Source organism: Protopterus annectens, chromosome 7.part1 (genome assembly GCF_019279795.1).
Source record: "Protopterus annectens isolate FY-2018-M chromosome 7.part1, PAN1.0, whole genome shotgun sequence".
NCBI lineage: Eukaryota > Metazoa > Chordata > Ceratodontiformes > Protopteridae > Protopterus > Protopterus annectens.
This window is the reverse complement of record NC_056740.1, coordinates 530,620,718-530,638,491: the sequence shown is the minus strand read 5'-3', so window position 1 is coordinate 530,638,491 and position 17,774 is coordinate 530,620,718. Positions and strand designations below refer to the sequence as shown.

At 42.0% G+C, this 17,774-nt stretch overlaps 1 protein-coding gene across 1 annotated transcript in view; it reads right to left on the bottom strand.

The window, feature by feature from the left end:
• Positions 1 to 17,774, bottom strand: part of NEDD4 (NEDD4 E3 ubiquitin protein ligase) — a 1,779,469-nt gene that overhangs the window by 985,195 nt on the left and 776,500 nt on the right. The gene's annotated exons all lie outside the window — the stretch shown is intronic.

Here is a 17,774-nt window from a genome sequence, read left to right as displayed (position 1 = left end):
GAGTCTGAGGGGGCAGTCAGGGGTCCTGATCCAGCAAAGACGAGCCATTCTACCACGTCGAATGCCGAAGGACAGCATACCTCCTGAGAAACCAAAAAGGATGCCGGTCTTCCCGGGTCCGACGAGAGAATCTGAGCCGGGCCCGAGGTGGACGGAGCTCCAAGGGAGGGAACCTGACCCAACAAAGTCGGAGCCAAAGCAAAAGGTTCCACTCCCTTGGATCCAACACCCAAGCTCCAGCTCCAAGAGCGGCTCAGATCCGAGCTGGTCGGATCCGAAACGCTCCAGACAGTTGTTGGCATCAAGGAAGCAGGTACCGTCGGTGCCGACCCCCTGACCAAAGCCAACCACGAATCCAAATACTCTGAACCAAAGGTCGGATCGGAGAAGGAGATATAGGTTGGAAAAAGGAAAGCGAGCTCCCCCCTCCTGAGGGAGGGGGGCTGGCAAGACCCCCATCTGGATCTGAGTATGGATGAATCTCTTCATCATTTTATCAAAATCAATGTCCGACAAGGACTCGGACCTGGCGGGTCGGGGCACCGAGGCCCGAGAAGCTGAACATGCCTCCTCCTGCTCCAGGGAGAACCTTGGAGATCAGAGCAGAGAGGAGTCATGGATCCGTGGCGTCTTTGTAGGTGAAGTGAGGTCCGGAGACCTCTTTCTTTTTTCCCTCACCTTTGACTCTCTCTCCCTCTCTCTACCCCTTTTCTGCTCCGCTATCACAGGCTTTGGTACAGGAGGTTGAGTCCCAGCCTGGGAGGGAGGAGAAGCCAGAGGAAGCGAGGAGGGAGAGGCGGCCACAGCAGCCGCTGTGACTGAAGCCGGAGACGAGGAAACAGATTCTGAAGAGGGAAGAAGGCCTTTGAGGGCCAACTTAACCTTCCTATCTTTAATGGCGCGGGGGTTGAAGCCCGCACATATGCTGCAGTCCACACTCAAATGGACAACTCCCAAGCACAAAACACACAGAGTGTGGCCATCTGCAGGGGATAATTTATGGCCACACTCTGTGCAATGCTTGAAAACAAGCGTTTCAGCCATACTACCTGAGTAGAAAGAGAACTAGGGGGAAAAAAAGCAGTTTCTTTCTAACTGGCACACTCACACCCACTCACCATACTCATACACAGAAAACACTGACGGGGGGAGGGGAAGATACAATCTACACAACAGTACAAACTACTCATAACTATCCTAAAACTCTATAACTTGACACACCAAGTAAGTGGAGGAGAAAGGGGACCTATACTAACACTAACTAACAAAATTCTGTAGAAAAAGGATACTCACAAAGGTTTTACCAACTTGACTAAGTTGGAGCTCAAGAGACACGATGCAAAAGCTATTCGTGGCAAATGAGATCTGGGGATGGAAGGCAGTGGAGGTGTATTATGGGTAAGGGGAGGAGTTTGGAGCTCGGAGCTGATGCTAGTAAAAGTTGCTGGCTCGGATCCGATACGGATCCATAACCCACAGGTTGAAGACCAAATGAAGTAAACTACTTCAGATGGTTTATTTAAAGGTTTATCAAAATGGAGAATATAAGTCAGAGCACTAAGCTCAGCCCAAGAACTCTTTGTATACTGAAGGTGGCAAGCAAGATCAGAAGAGAGTTGCTACACATAGGGATTATGGGAAGGAAAAACCTTAAAGTAGCTCAAGGCGGAAGCACTAGCAGTGCTGGGTCAGATCTGACAAGCTGTTTGATAATCATCAGTCAGATTCAACAGGCCAAATTAATATTATCAGCAAGTGCACAGTCTCAGTTTATACTATGGTGTTAAGGGGGAAGCGGGACTTGGTTAAAGGAATGAGTTTAATGCTTTTATTGCTCTAAAAAGAACTACCCTATGTAACCACTCCCTTGCTCCAAATAACCTGATTATATATAAGTTACTGAATGTCTTTAATGCTTTTCATTATATTATAGGTTCATAGGTAGGTACTAGGCTATCAGCCCAAGGGCCTAAGTAAGCCTAGCCAGCAAGGTTCCATACCTTACGCCACCCAAGAAAGTTATTTTCCTGTGCCACTGTCCAGCAGAGACACAGAAGTGATCCCCGGGGTGTATTTCCTATTTCCCATCCACTCATCAAGATTTTTCTTGAACAGTGCTAATGAAGAACTTTGCTTGACATAGATGGGTAGCTTGTTCCAGAGTACAGGAAGTCTCTGAGACAGGAATCTATCCCTCCAGAGTGTCCTGTTTATTGTGGTGACAAGGTTTAGGTCCCTAGAGCGTGTAGCTTGTAGGGATTGGGATTTCTTTAGATGTAGCATGTCCAACAGCTCTGGGTTTGACATAGCTTTATATGTTAGGCAGAGATCACCTCGGAGTAGGCAATATGCTACGGAGTAAAGCTGGAGTTTTCTGAGGCGGTCAGTGTAGGGCATTTGTTTGAGGCCAGTAATCCTCTTTGTGAGGTACTTCTGTGGCCTTTCCAGCTGCTGCAGATGTCTTGTGAGGTACATTCCAAAAGGGGCATTGTACTCTATAATGGGTCTAATGAGTGACGAGTAGAGGGGAACAATGACCTCTTTTTTCCTGGATGAGAACCCTTTTATGATGAGGTGTGCCACGTAGAAGGACTTCCTGACTACTGTGGCGATGTAACTATCAAAGGAGAGACTACTGTCCACCTGGGTCCCAAAGTCTCATTATCAAGCATTTGGTGTTAAGTAGATTGCTGCCTATGTGGTAGTTCATGGGTACAGAGTTTTTACCAAAGGGGATGACACTGCACTTTTGGCATTGAGCTTGAAGCCATGCCTCTGACACCAGGCATCTGTCTCAGTGAGGCCCTTCTGTAGGATGTCCACAACTAGGATCACTTATTGTGTGTTTCAATAAAGGATATTCCACCTTTAACTAAACTGTGGACTACCTACTATTTTATGATTCTGTAGTAAATATTTTAAAGTTTGAATTTATTTTCTTGGTGAACTAGGTGCATACATATTTCAAGGAGTGAACTTCACACCCTCCACACTGTTAAGTTTCTGGTCGATTTGAATTTTAAAATATGGTACTCATATCTTTGAAAGAAGTACACTGACAGGATGCACACAATTAGACGTTGTAGAAAACATCCTTACAGAACTCATCTTTTCATATTACTATTTCATATTTATTTGTTATTTTGTAGTTCTTGATAATGTTCTCTTTCTTGCACTGTATCTTCAGTATATCACCATAAAGTAGAGATGTGCAAGTAAATTTACCATAATAGTAGATGTTCGAATGACCACTCCTGTAGTACCCTTGGTTGTATCCTGCCAATGATATAATAGTTGGCCATCTTGCAAAGCTTCAGGGCACCATCCATATGCTAAACTGACTAAAAAGATAGCTTTGAGCGCCAAATCCTTTGGAGCTTTCATATCAACACAGAGAGGAAGGTTGAGCCCTGAAAGTACAATGCTAGGAAGAACAAAACAGAAATAACCCCGTCCTGGCATAAACAATAGGCTTACCATAATTTTTCGTATGTAAAAGAGGACGAAAAAAATGTGCTGCTACCAGCACATATTATTTCGTCCTCTTAGGTTGAAGAAAAAAGAAAAAAAGAAAAAAAAAAAGGTCAGTTTTTGGGGATTTTTGATTGGCCAGTATGCTGGTAAATGAGCCAATCAAAACCTCAAACAGCGGACCCTCTTCTCTTCAATGCGGAACATCAAGCAGTTCAGCACTGAACAGAGCTCCGCTTTTTGATTGGCTCGTATACCAGTATACGAGCCAACCAAAAACGCACACAGCAGACCCTCTTCTGTTGAATGCGGAACATCAAGCAGTTCCGCATTGAACAGAGCTCCATTTTTTGATTGGCTCATATACCGGTATATGAGCCAATCAAAAAAAAAAAAAAAACAAAGCGGAGAAAAAAACTCTGAAATAGGGATGTCTGCTTTTTGAAAATTCTGCGATTCACCTGGACAAATCGCAGAAATTTCAAAAACCACCTGGACAGGAACCCAAAAAAGAGAACTTGTCCGGGGAAACCCGGACGTATGGTTACCTTAATAAACAACACACCTCAAAAGAAGGGGGATGGAGGGAGGGAATAGCTACTGCAGCAGTGATCATTTGAACATCTGCTGTTATGCTAAGTTTACTTACATACCTGTACTATGTTCACCAAATTGATCATGATCACTGCTGCCATAGCCTTAGCTGTCTGGGTAATTACCCTAATTACTACATTTGGGAGGTGGAAGGAGAACAGTCCAGGAGGCCATGGAGAATGGTCCTTGCAAAAGCATGATCTAGGCCTAGAGAAGGAAACAAGTTTATAGTGCTTTGTAAAAGTATATACAGAGGACCAAGCTACAGCTTCTAGAATACTTCTAGAATCCAACCCTTTCCAAAAAGCCACAGATGAAGCCAAAGCCCTAGTAGAATGGGTCTTGACCCTGCACTGAATAGCTTTGTTGCGGTGAGTATAATAAAAGGTTACAGCCTTAAACAACCATTTGGAAACTGACTTTTGACACAATTTGTCCCTTCTTTGAGCAACTGATCCAAAGATCTAAAAGATTTAGTTCTGTCAAGATAGTATCTGAGTTGTCTTGTGGACATCCAAGGTATGGAATATCCTTTCTTCCTCATTTTTGGTTCAAAAAAGAAAACGGGGAGATAGACAGTTTGGCTTAAAGTAAACTAGGATACTACTTTAGGCATAAAATATGGTTTAGTTCTCAAAGAAAGCTGTCCCTGTGGAAAATGAGATAGAGTTGACTTATCATAACAGCTTGCAACTCAGACACCCTTCTTGCAGAGGTCAGAGCAATCAGTAGAACTATTTTCTGTGCTAAGAACTTAAAGTCAGCCAATGTTAGCTGGTTCAAAAGGAGCAAGTGTTAGCTTTTCTAACTTAAAATTAATATCTCAGGAAGGATCATCAGTTTTTTAGAGGCCACTTATGCAAAATCCCTTTCAAAAATATTTTGGCATGAGAATGCGCTGAAAGTAGTGGATCCATGGGCTGATATGCTGAAATGACTAATAAATTAATCTTGACAGAGGAGTAAGAAAGGCCATAGGATATTAAGTAACACAAACATTGCAAAACCAGAGAACAACTAGCCCTGAATGGGTGCTGGTTATGTTGTTGGCACCAACTAGAAAACTTTTCTATTTGCTAATATATGATTTTTCAACTCGCAGGCTTCCTTGTCTCCATTAGTACATACTGCATGTCTAAAGAGAATTAAGACTCCATCATACAGGCACTCAACTGAAGTTGACTGTTGCTTGGGTGTACCAAGCACCCGTGTTCTTGTGTGAGTAGATCTAGTCCGTGAGGAAGCTTGTGGCACTTGCACTTCACCATTTCCAAAAGAAGGCAGAACCATACTTGCCTTGGCATGAACGGAGTAACCACAATGATCTTGGAACTCCTTACAGATGAATCAAATCTTGGAAGTACCCTCATCCATCCATCTAGTGTCCATTCATGTAGTCTGCCCTTGCCCTGCTCAACTTGTCTGCCACACAATTTTGCTCCGATTTTTATTTTTTTAACTACAGGATAGAATGTACCAACAATGGTACCAAGAAATACCCTCTAGACAGCAGGAAAGAAAAGGTTATAGGAAAAGAAGCAAAAGTACCAACAATGGTACTTCGCAGAGCACCCAAACAATAACAGAGAAGGAAAAGAAATGCCTAACGGACAGAATCCAAAAAAACTATTCAGAAGTAAGGGAGAAAGTGAAAGGAAGTTATATGTATTTTAAAAGGAGTAAACTTACAACCGTATCATACTAAAAATCATCCAAAAGCTTGAGAGGAGGAGATCCATGTCTGAGCAATATGGTGGCAAATGAGATCTGAGGTATGGTAGGTTGGTGGCGCACTGTGGAAGGTACTAGAGATGTATGTCTTTTACAAGTAATACCTAGCAAACTACAATCCCTATCAAATTGAAAAGCTGAAAAAGGAGGAACTTTGCTACTCTAGTTAGAAGTTGTGACAGAGAAGAAAGAGAGAAAGATTTTTAGTAATTCTGATAAATGAAATGTGTACATTCCATCAATTTTCTCTCTCTATATACTTTTCTGTGTATGCTTGAGACTGTTAATCTGGACACTGACTACTTGCCTTGAAAATAACTTTAAAATTGCTGTAAAAGAGTGGTAATACTGTACACCTCGCATTTGAAGCTTCATTCTCTCTTTTTAGGAGAATGAGGATTACCTATAGGTCAACTGAAACATTCTCCTACAAAATTTAATGTTAACATAAAGTAAGAGTTCTCCTTATCTAAATGTGGAAAAGAATACAAGGTTTACTATCAAATGACTGAAAAATAAAATACTGAATCCCAAAAAGACTGAAAATTCAAAATACTGAATAATGGAATTTGCCCCTTCTCCACTGTTGTAGAATCTTGGAGTTGGTATATATATAGTTAGCAGGGGGTGTGGGGGGTGGGGCCCCCCACATAAAGAGGGCAGATGGGCTTGCCTCTTGCATTAAAAATGTATTCAGTATTTTGAATTTTCAGTCTTTTTGGGATTCAGTCTTTTGGTTTTCAGTCATTTGGTAGTAAACCGAATAAGATACTTCCAACATACAAAAAAACCTCCCTTTCACTATGTAAGTCAAAAGAAATGCTCCTTTCCATCATATCTTCTTGGATTGTTCAGGCTCCTGTACATATTTATATGTCTGTGTTCTATCCACAGACTGATGCTGGTCCAACAAATAACCAATGTAGATCTGTGTTATTAGAATATGTTGTCCCACACTACATTGAAATACTCCTTTACAATTTTTTTTTTCATTACTGTATCCTTTCTGTTGTGTTTGCTAACAGACTGAAGAGTCATAATCATGTTCAATGAGAATATTTGAAAAAAAGGAACAAAAAGGCCAGTAAAGAAGGACTGTGAAATGGTGTTTGGTTTAATGTTTGATAATAGCAGAAGCTGATGTTTAATAAGGCATGAAACCCCTTCACTAAATGCATATAGTACCAGAAGCATAATCTTACTAGACAATAAATAGCATCTTGGAGTGTCTTTTTCATCTTATAAAATTGACATCCCTCTACAGAACAAATAAACAAAAATAAATAGAAGGTATAAGCAACAAAAGAAATTGCAAGTTATGTACTCACCATAACTTGGCATCTGTGTTGTCCATTTTCATTCTTCCTCACCAATAGGTTCAGATCCGATCCTTGCATCAGACTTGGCCTCATATACTATACTTCAGATCCAGCTATTGAGGTCCTCCCTCTACCCATAATGCCTATTCCATCTCACCTCAGTCTGGTTTGCTGCCTAATATCCTACTTAATAAGCAAGACAGGCAAAGACAGAAGAAGGTCAGGGGTTAAACCTGGGACTGAATAGTTCCAATACAGCCTAACAGGTACTTTCACGAGTGACAAGGACAGGGGATGGATGAGAGGGGAGGGAAGGTAGAAAGAAAGAAAATGGACAACACAGATGCCAAGTTATGGTGAGTGCATAACTTACAAATCTGATATCATCCTTTTCATTCTTCTTCACCAATGGGACACAGTCTCCAGCTATGTAGCCCTCAGGAGGCCATCATGGATGGGCATGCAGAACACTGTCAAACCAAAGGAAGCTCTGCTTCCGGAAATGATGTCCAACTTGTAATGTGTAACAAAAGTACGAGTCTTTGACCAAGTAGCTTCAGCATAAATGTCATCAATGGAAGTCCTTGAACAAAAGACAGATGAAGTAGCCATGGACTGCACAGAATGAGCTCAAGGTGAATGCGGTAAATTTAGTCCTTTTTGAGAAAGAAAACCAATGAAATGCAATCAGTAATCCATTTCGCTAGAGTAAATTTAGATACTGCCTGATCCAACAATTGGGCAAAAAGAATACAAAAAGCTGATGTGACTTCCTGAACTGTTTTGTTCTGTGAAGATGAAAACATAGTTGTCTGTGCACATCAAGGAGATGAAGCATGTATTCTCCCTTATTGGTAAAATTTATTAAGAATGGTAATTGTATGGACTAGTTGTTGTTATTTTCATAGGTTCATAGGTAGGTACTAGGCTATCGGCCCAAGAGCCTAAGTAAGTCTGGCCAACAAGGTTCCCTGACTTATGCCACCCAAGAAAGTTATTTTCCTGTGCCCCTGTTGAGCAGAGCCACAGAAGTGATCCCCGGGGTGTATTTCCTATTTCCCATCCACTTTGCAAGATTTGTCTTGAAGAGTGCTAATGAGGAACTTTGCTTGACATAGATGGGTAGCTTGTTCCAGAGTATAGGAAGTCTCTGGGACAGGACTCTATCCCTCCAGCATGTCCTGTTTATTGTGGTGACAAGGTTTAGGTCCCTAGAGCATGTAGCTCGGAGGGATTGGGATTTCTTTAGGTGTAGCATGTCCAACAGCTCTGGGTTTAACATAGCTTTATATGTTAGGCAGAGATCTCCTCAGAGTAGGCGATATGCTACGGAGTAAAGCTGGAGTTTTTTGAGACGGTCAGTGTAGGGCATCTGTTTGAGGCCAGTAATCCCTCTTTGTGAGGTACTTCTGTGGCCATTCCAGCTGCTGCAGATGTCTTGTAAGATACATTCCAAAAGGGGCATTGTACTCTATAATGGGTCTAATGAGTGCCGGGTAGAGGGGAACAATGACCTCTTTTTTCCTGGATGAGAACCCTTTTGTGATGAGGTGTGCCACATAGAAGGATTTCCTGACTACTGTGAAGATGTGATTATCAAAGGAGAGACTACTGTCCACCTGGGTCCCAAGGTCCTTTATCACCCATTTGACGTAAAGTAAACGGTTGTTTATGAGGTAGTTCATGGGTACAGAGTTTTTACCAAAGGAGATGACAATGCACTTTTTGGCATTGAGCTTGAGGCCATGCCTCTGACACCAGGCATCTGTCTCAGTGAGGCCCTTCTGTATGATGTCCACATCGTTTGGAGACACAACTATGACTCCTAGTTTGCAGTCATCTGCGAACTTTGTTAGCCAGAGGCCTTCTGTGCTAGCCTGTACTTCAGAGAAGTAGATACCAAACAGGAGAGGTCTCAGGACTGAACCCTGTGGTACTCCACTTGTCTCTGGTTTGAAGTCAGATTTGGAGTCTGCAACTTTTACAGTGTGGGTTCTGTCAGTGAGCCAGTTGGCAACCCCCCTTGTGACATAGGGATTTATACCTAGTTTAGTGAGTTTAGCTATAATTCCAGAATGGGGGATGCTGTCGAAAGCCTTGGCGAGATCAAGATAGGATATGTGAACCACCTTACCCTCGTCTACGGTTTTGGTGACTGCCTCAAAGAAGTCGATCATGCTCAGAAGGCATGATCTGCCTTTCACAAATCCAAACTAGATGGGGTCCAGAGTTTGGAGGTTACAAATGTCTTTGCTTATGAGTTGTTCCATGACGATACGTTCCATGGCCTTGCAGATCAGGCTCGTCAGGCTAATAGGACGACAGATCCCAGGATCAGTGGTGGCTCCCCTTTGTGGAGTGGGATAACTGTTGCTGTGTGCCATTCAGTGGGCACAAAGCCTGATGTGAGACTATGATTGAACATGGCGCTTAGGTGGGGAGCCAGTTCTTTCTGAAGTTCATGTAAAACCCAGCCTGGGATATTGTCCGGTCCCATGGATGCTGTGTTTTTAGTTTTAGAGAGTGCAGCTTTTGCCTGTACAGATGTGATTACAGGGACTCTGCATTCCTCCTGTACAGATATGGGCCCTTTAGGGGGTGAGAGGTGGGTAAAGTTGGCACTGAACCTATCTGCCAGGATGTTGGCAATATCAGTTGGTTCTGCTATTTTAATTTTCGTGCCATTTTGCTGTAATTCAGAGCAGATCTGGGTGTTGCCATTGAAATTCTTGGCATAGCTACAGAATGCTTTGTGGTTGCCCTTAGAATCAGTGGTGATTTTGTTTTCTTAGCTAGCTTTGGAGGATCTTATGAGGGATCTCAGCTTCTTACTGAGTGAGGCTGACCACGGAGCTCCTCCAGTCATGGGATTTTGCTCTCTTTTGCAACAGTTTCTTCCTTCTGTTGTAGAGTTTGCTTATGGTAGGGGACCACCAGATTGGCTTCCTTTTTTTGGAGGATAGCATCTTGGTTCTGTTTGGGATAGCATGATCCATGCACTCGTGTAAGTACTTATAGAGTGCATTTGTGTAGGATTCAGCAGTCATAACTGTATTGTCCATCTGCATGGGTCTCATGACATTTGCCACTTCTGTCTTAAGAAGCATGAAGTTGGCTTTGGAGAAATGTTTTACCATGGTTTCCTTAATGGTGGGTGGGGGCGGGATGCAGATATCTGGGGTGATTAGCTTATGGTTGGATCTAACCGACGAGGAGTTGGCTTCAGGTGTGGAACATCGGTAACACATGTTGGTAATGACTATGTCTAGGATATTGTTGTCCCTGGTGGGGGTAAGTTGATCCAGGGCAATGGAATTTATGAATTCTAGAAAGCGCTGAGTGAAGGAGTTGGTACATGAGTAGTTTTCCCAGTTAATGGTGGGGTAGTTGAAATAACCCATTATTAGGGTGTTTGGTTGAACCCTAATATTTTCCAGTATATCAAGAAAATAGGAATGGGAATCCTGGGACATGGTGGAGGATCTGTAGCAAGCTACAATTTGGATTGCAGATTTGCCCAGTTAGTTGCACTTGGATAACCTCGGATGCATTATGCTGCACAACTAGCCTGGAGGTGTGGATATACTTAATGAATATGGACACACCTCCGGCTTTGGTGTTCTGGTCCAGGTTAGATGGCCAAAAAGTGTGGTATGAGTTACAGCCTGGTAATGCAGGGGTGCTCTCTAGAGCTTTGAACCAGGTCTCAGTCACTGCACAGATATCGATGTTCTCCATTTCACGGAGTGCCTCGAGTGAGTGCATTTTGAGATTTAGACTTCTAGCATTTAGTAGCATTACCCTCAGTTTTTGCTTGCCTGTTCCTGTTACGGTTGTGAATTTATCATTTGAACCTTGCCTAAAAAAGGCACTACAGGGGCAGCAACACCCTTAGCCAATATCCGGAATCCCAGAGGCGATAGGTACAAGCCATCTCTGGCAAAGCATCGTGGTCTGTCGACCATGTTGTCCCAGGCAAACAGATACTGGATCCCCTTAGAATGACTTAGAATGACACCAGAAGCTTAGCCAAATTGTTGAAGTCAATCACTTTGTTCTTGTACTGTGGTATCATTCTGGGCGATGGCAGGATGCTACTCAGGGTTAGAGTCATACCTGCCTGGGCTACAAGATCAGAGAGCTCTTCCATGTCTCTTTTCATGTAGTCCATGGAGGTGCGTCTCAGGTCATTCACACCCATATGGACAACGACAGACTCATGCTTTTACTTGTTGTGGAGTGACTTGAGTGCGTGTGTTGTGTGTCAGATTCTGGCACTTGATAGACAGCTGAATGTTACCTTCTTATTCAACCTAGTGAGTGGGACATCAGTGTGCCTCACTACTGAGTCACCTATGATTATTGTATTGGGCAAGTTGTTTTGCCTTAGGGGCTTAGGTTGAGGGGTGCATTGTGTTGATGAGCTATGTGTCTTGTGGTTTGTGCTGTGTTGTGGTGGTCGAGTGCATTTCTACCTTGGAGGTCTCTGCTGTTGAGTAGGTTTCTATTGAGAGCCTCCATGAAGGTGGGTGTGTGGTTTGTATTTTTATGTGAGGGCTATGATGGTGGGTGTTCTGGAAGGCTATGTGTTCCATGTGGTGTGGTGCAGGTGCTGACATTCTCCTCTTGACCAGCTATTCCTGTCTTGGCTGGAGAGTGCATGGCTTCCAATTTGAAGATAATAGGTGCACTGAGTGTTGGCAGGTAAGAGGAGAGGGCTGTCTGTGTACATGAGGCAGTTGCTACACTGCCTCAGAATGCCCAAGTTCACCAGATTAATAGGAGAAAGCACAGGAAACTGACCTTTAGACATGCCAGGAGGGATGGACATCATTACTAAGTACTGGAGGTGTTTTCTTATAGGACGTTTAGTGCTGATAGCACTTATGTGTGCTACATAAATTGTTACAAAAAGCCTGAAGAAGTGCTAGTGAATAAGCTAATTAAAGTTCAAGAGAGAAGAGAAAGTTGAAAGCGATAGAAGAAACTGCCCAAACGTCCTATAAACTACAATTTCATGACATGGGGGAGCTCTCGGATTATGTGGCCCAGGCAGGTATGACCCTCGCCTGAGCAGCATCCTACCATCGCCCAGAATGATACCACAAGACAAACAGAAAATGACTGACTTCAACAACTGGCTAGGTTTCTGGTGTCATTTTAACTCATTACATCCCAGTGATGCCTCCAGGTGCATCTGCAGTTAACTCCTAGTGATGACCCTAGGCGTCAAACATTATTTATTCATATTTGCATCAATAATTCCAAAACCATACTATGTAGAAGGTTTTAAAAGATTTCATCTTAATGCTTACACAATGGCAAACTCAAATGCATTAATATTTGACCTCTGTCTGTGCAGGTAAATAGAGATTAACTGTTGCTTTTATGTTATTCATTTATATAGAACTAATTTTTACATTTTTTATAAATACCTCAACAACCAAGTAACACAGACAGAACTCCTTAGCCTCATATGAAAGTTCTCAGCTAGATGAATAAAATGCTGCTGACAGTATGTGTGTAACTTGAGTAGTTGCTGAGATAGTGTAAGCTGTTTACAAAATATTACAAATGTAATAGTTACTGTGTTTACTGTGACTAATAAAATTCATTTTAAGACCTAGAAACTAAAGAATACTACCACTATAAAATTAATTTGTGTTGAAGAGTTTGCCATTTATACTTTTTTCATAACCCCTGTGGTTCCAGAAATATGAACATTTGTTTGAAATGTGACAACATAATTTGATTCTGTCAAAAGGCTTAGGCTCCGCCCATTGGAAGTTACAGTGCAAAGTTCCTGAGCTTCATTGGACTGAATGAGTTAAGGGGATCCAGCATCTGTCTGCTTGGGATAACATGATTGACAGACCTCGATACTTTGACAGAGATGGCCTGCATCTGTCACCCCTGGGTTTCCAGGTACTGATTAAGGCTCTTGCCACCCTTATAGTGTCTTTTTTAGGTGACGTTCCAAAGACCACATTACCACTGTAACAGCTATAAATAAATGCAATCTGAGGGTCATGCTGCTCAACACTAGAAATCTAAATCTGAAGTTGCACTTGCTCAAAGCACTTCTTAAAATAGAGAACAGCGACATTTGTGCTGTAACGGAGACCTGGTTTAAAGCAGCAGAAAGCACCCCTGCACTACCAGGCTATAATTCATTCCACACTTTTCGGCCCCAGAACATGGACTGAAGCTCCAAAGGCGGTGGTGTTTCCATATTCGTAAAGGATATGCACACCTCCAAACTAGTAGCCCAGCAAAACGCATCTGAGATACTCAAGGTGCAACTAACACTGGGTAAGACGGTGACTCAGGTCGCAGCCTGCTATAGGTCCCCAACCATGTACCAAGACTCTCACTCCACATTTCTAAGCACCCTGGAAACTATTAAGATCTAATCCAACACTCTCATACTAGGTGACTTACAACTAACCCTCCATCAGCTAGGAAAACTACTCATGCACCAATGCACTGGCCCAATGTTTCCTGGAATTCATCAATTCCAATGCCCTGGACCAGCTCATTCTTACCCGCACTAGAGGAAGTAACATTCTTGACCTGATTATTACTAACATGGGCAACCGCTGTTCTACACCAATACTCAATTCCTCCTTGGTTAGATCCGACCACAAACTAATCACCATGGAAATCCACATCTCACCCACACCCGCCACAAAGGTATCCACCATGAAAACCTTCTCCAAAGCTGACTATGGACTCCTAAAAACAATGGTGGCTAACTTCACGGCACCCATGCCAATGGAAAACAGATCCATGACTGCCGAATCATACACCAATGCACTGTACGAACACATACATAAATGCATGGGACTAGCCATACCCAACAGAACCAAGATGCTCTCCTCCAAAAAAGGAAGCCAGTCTGGTGGTCTCCTGCAATTAATAAACTCTACAACAGAAGGAAGAAACTGTTGCAGAAAAAGTTGAAATCCCAAGACTGGAAAAATTCCCTTATTAGCCTCAACAAAAAGTTGAGATCCCTCATCAAAACCTCCAAAGCCAGCTATGAAGGCAGAATTATGGCAGACACTAAAAACAACTACAAATCCTTCTATAGTTATATCAAGAATCTCTATGGCAATAGTAAAGTCAAAGAGAAGTGCAAACCAGTCCAAAAAACAAAAGTAGCCCAAGTGAAGCAGCTGGATTGGACCCACTCACCAAAAATGGATGACTCAGTAGTAAAAATCAAAAAAACACTTTAGTCGAGTCAGTACATAAATCCAGGAACAAAATGGATAAGTGCTTTCGTCTAGATAATCTAGACGTCATCAAACAACAGTTAAAGCATAGATACTTCCTTTTATACAAATCAAACAGGAAGTGACATAATTTAAAGTTGATTAGGGCAGATAAATGACTTCACATTAAATATTCAGGAGATAAATAAATTAAAATAAAATCCTAAATAAAGCAACAGACTGCAAGACACAAAACCCCCACACCAGTATAAATACAAGTTAAATGTATTAAATAAAAAATGAAATTGCAAATTTATAAAAAGATTGATGGTATGTAATAAAATAGAATAAAAAGCATTTAAAACCATGTAAAATAACAAGGTCTTTGGTATCATTCCTCACTCAGGAATTACTGACAAACTCAGCAAACTAGGCATCAACTCCTACATCGTTAGGTGGGTTGCAAATTGGCTCACAGATAGAACCACAGTGTGAAAGTAGAGCCGGAGCAGTCACAAGTGGAGTCACACTGGGATCATTCCTGGATCCTCTCCTGTTTGGCATCTATTTCTCAGAAGTCCAAGCCAACACGGAGGGACGCTGGCTGACCAAATTCTCAGACGACTGCAAGTTGGGAGCCATTATTAACTCCCCAAGTGATGCAGACATCCTACAGAAAGGCCTCACTGAGACCATTGACTGGTGTTAAAACCATGGCCTTAAGCTTAATGCCAAAAAATGCGTCATCATCCCCTTTGGGAAAAACTCAGTTCCCACTAATTACCACATTGACAGGAATGCACTGAACACTGAAAGTGTTATAAGAAATCTGGGGACACAGGTTGACAGCAACCTCTCCTTCGACTACCACATTGCCACTGTAGTCAGAAAGTCCTTCTATGTGGCACATCTCATTAGCAAGGGTTTTGCATCCAGGAAGAAAGAGGTCATCATTTCCCTCTACTCTTCCCTCATTAGACCAAATCATAGAGTATAATGCCCCATTTAGTATGTACCTAGACACCTGCAACAGCTGGAGAGGCCACAAAAGTACCTTACGAAGAGGATCCTAGGCCTTAAACACATGTCCTACATGGACAGACTCAAAAACACTCCAGCTATTCTCTGTCTCATATCGTCTACTAAGAGGCGATCTCTGCTTGACCTACAAATGCATGTCTGACCCAGCTTTGTTAGAAATGCTATATCTAAAGAAATCCCAATCCCTCCGCACCACACACTCCAGAGACCTCAACCTCATTTCCACATTCAACAGAACATGCTGGAGGGACAGGTTCATAACCCAGAGACTACCCATGCTCTAGAATAGACTTCCCATACATGTCAAGCAGAGCACCTCACTAGCCCTCTTCAAGCGAAATCTTGATGAGTGGCTGGGAAACAGAAAGTTCACCCCGGGGATCACTCCAGTGGCTCTACTTGATACAGGCACTGGGAACCGACGACGGGTGGCACAATGCCAAGGAACTTATATGGGCTACGCTTGTAAAGGCCCCAGGGCCATTAGCCTAGTACACACCTGTAACCTATGAAAAGAAACAAGCCCAAGCACATGGCAGCAACTGTACCCCCTGCAGCGCACACTGCTAAACCCCAGAACTTTCTAGTAAGTTCTAAGGTGAACTATATAAATCTCATCGTCTCAGTAAAGCATAAGAGTGAGTCAGCAAAATCAAAGCAAGGGCCCCAATCCAGTTTCATTGCTAACTGTCCTAAATGTGGTGGAAGCCATGAATCTAAAGGGGAGAAATGTTTAGCTTTTGGTCAACAATGCCACAAATGTAATAAATGGAATAATTTCAACAGATTTTGTAAATCAAAAAGCCCACATTCTTTCATTAAAAGGGAACATTTTAAGAAATTAGTTGATCAGTTAGAGAGTGGCAATTCCACTCTTTTTGTTGATGGTGTGTCAGTGCTTCATGAAACGGTCAGTGCAGTAGATTTAAGGGCAAAGAATGAAATGTTTTTTACTGTTCGGATAAATGCCAAACCCACAGAGCTCAAAGTTGACACAGGTTCCAAGTGCAATGTTATGTCTGCAGAAACATTTGCTAGAGTATGTAAAGGTGAAAGGCTTGATTTGGCAAGGTGTGCAAAGCTTGTTGCTTATGGAGGTGAAGAAATTCAAACTGAAGGCTCGGTAGTACTTTCATGTTACTCTGCTGAAAGAAGCTATGACTTATTTTTTTATGTGGTCAAGAGGCATGTTCAGTCATTACTAGGGCTCAGAGACAGTTTGAAAATGGGGCTGCTGTCATTTAATAAGGAAGTCCATCATGTTAGACTCTTTTTCTCAGAGTGAGTTGTCTGCTGTTCCAATTCCAGAGGAAGTTCCAGAGGACATTCCAGTTTCTGTGAGGAATCTAGAAATTCCTGATACAAACTGTGCACCGCAGACTGTCCCTGTTGGTAAATTTGGTCCCAACTGTTATGTTACGAGATATGGTCAAATCTCTAAACCCTGTACCAGACATGAAGCAACTTGGACATGAACATTGTGTTTTGTTTCCAATGTATATAGTAATGAATGCCTAACTCTGACATTGCTTTGTATAAAGGGCAATCTTTTTAAGAGGGAGGATGTACGTCAATATGTGTGTATATACCTTTAAGAAGCTATCCACTGGCTTGCACAAGTGTATAAATACTGAGCATGTGAAAGTCTGACTGCCATTTTATAGTTAGCTGTTAATATGTAAGCATGTATGTATGCAAGATCTGTCTGTTAACTACTTCAGATGCCGCTATCCATCCTCATGCATTTCTATGTATTAAAGCATCTAAACGAAACCTTGTTATATGTGTTAGAGATGAACAAGTGACAACTCCCCTTCTGAAATCATAAATTATAACTATCCTGCCTTCAAATGTCAAACAAGAACACCTTCTCAAAACTGACAGATTCATTTGCAACATCATTATGCATTCTTCCTGTAGGTAAATACAAACATCACAATAATCCTGCCTGCTGTAAGGAAGCTAAGTACATCATAAGGCGGCACATTTTATTTATTTATTTTTACATTTAACAGGGTAAGTGCTCGGGTCCAAGGACCTTTTTCAGGCATGACTTGGTACAACAGACTAAAGAAAATGCAGTACAGAGAAATTAAATGCAAAGTAAATTACAGTAGTAAACTGGGTGCTTGCTGTAATAAAAACATTATAGGAATAACCCAGATCATAGGCCATGAAACACAATGAAACAAAGATGCTGTGAAATGAAAGGAAATGTAACGAGTACAATGAAATAAAATAACTAAAAATGAAAAGAAAATACAGTAAAAAGCCGTAAGTTAAAAAAACAGCAATAGGTTAAAATACAAAGAGCAATTTTCAGTGGTGCTATTTATAATATTTACAACAGAAGAAATTAAACGTGTAATATATCCCATACCATTCCTTGATATGACTCTAT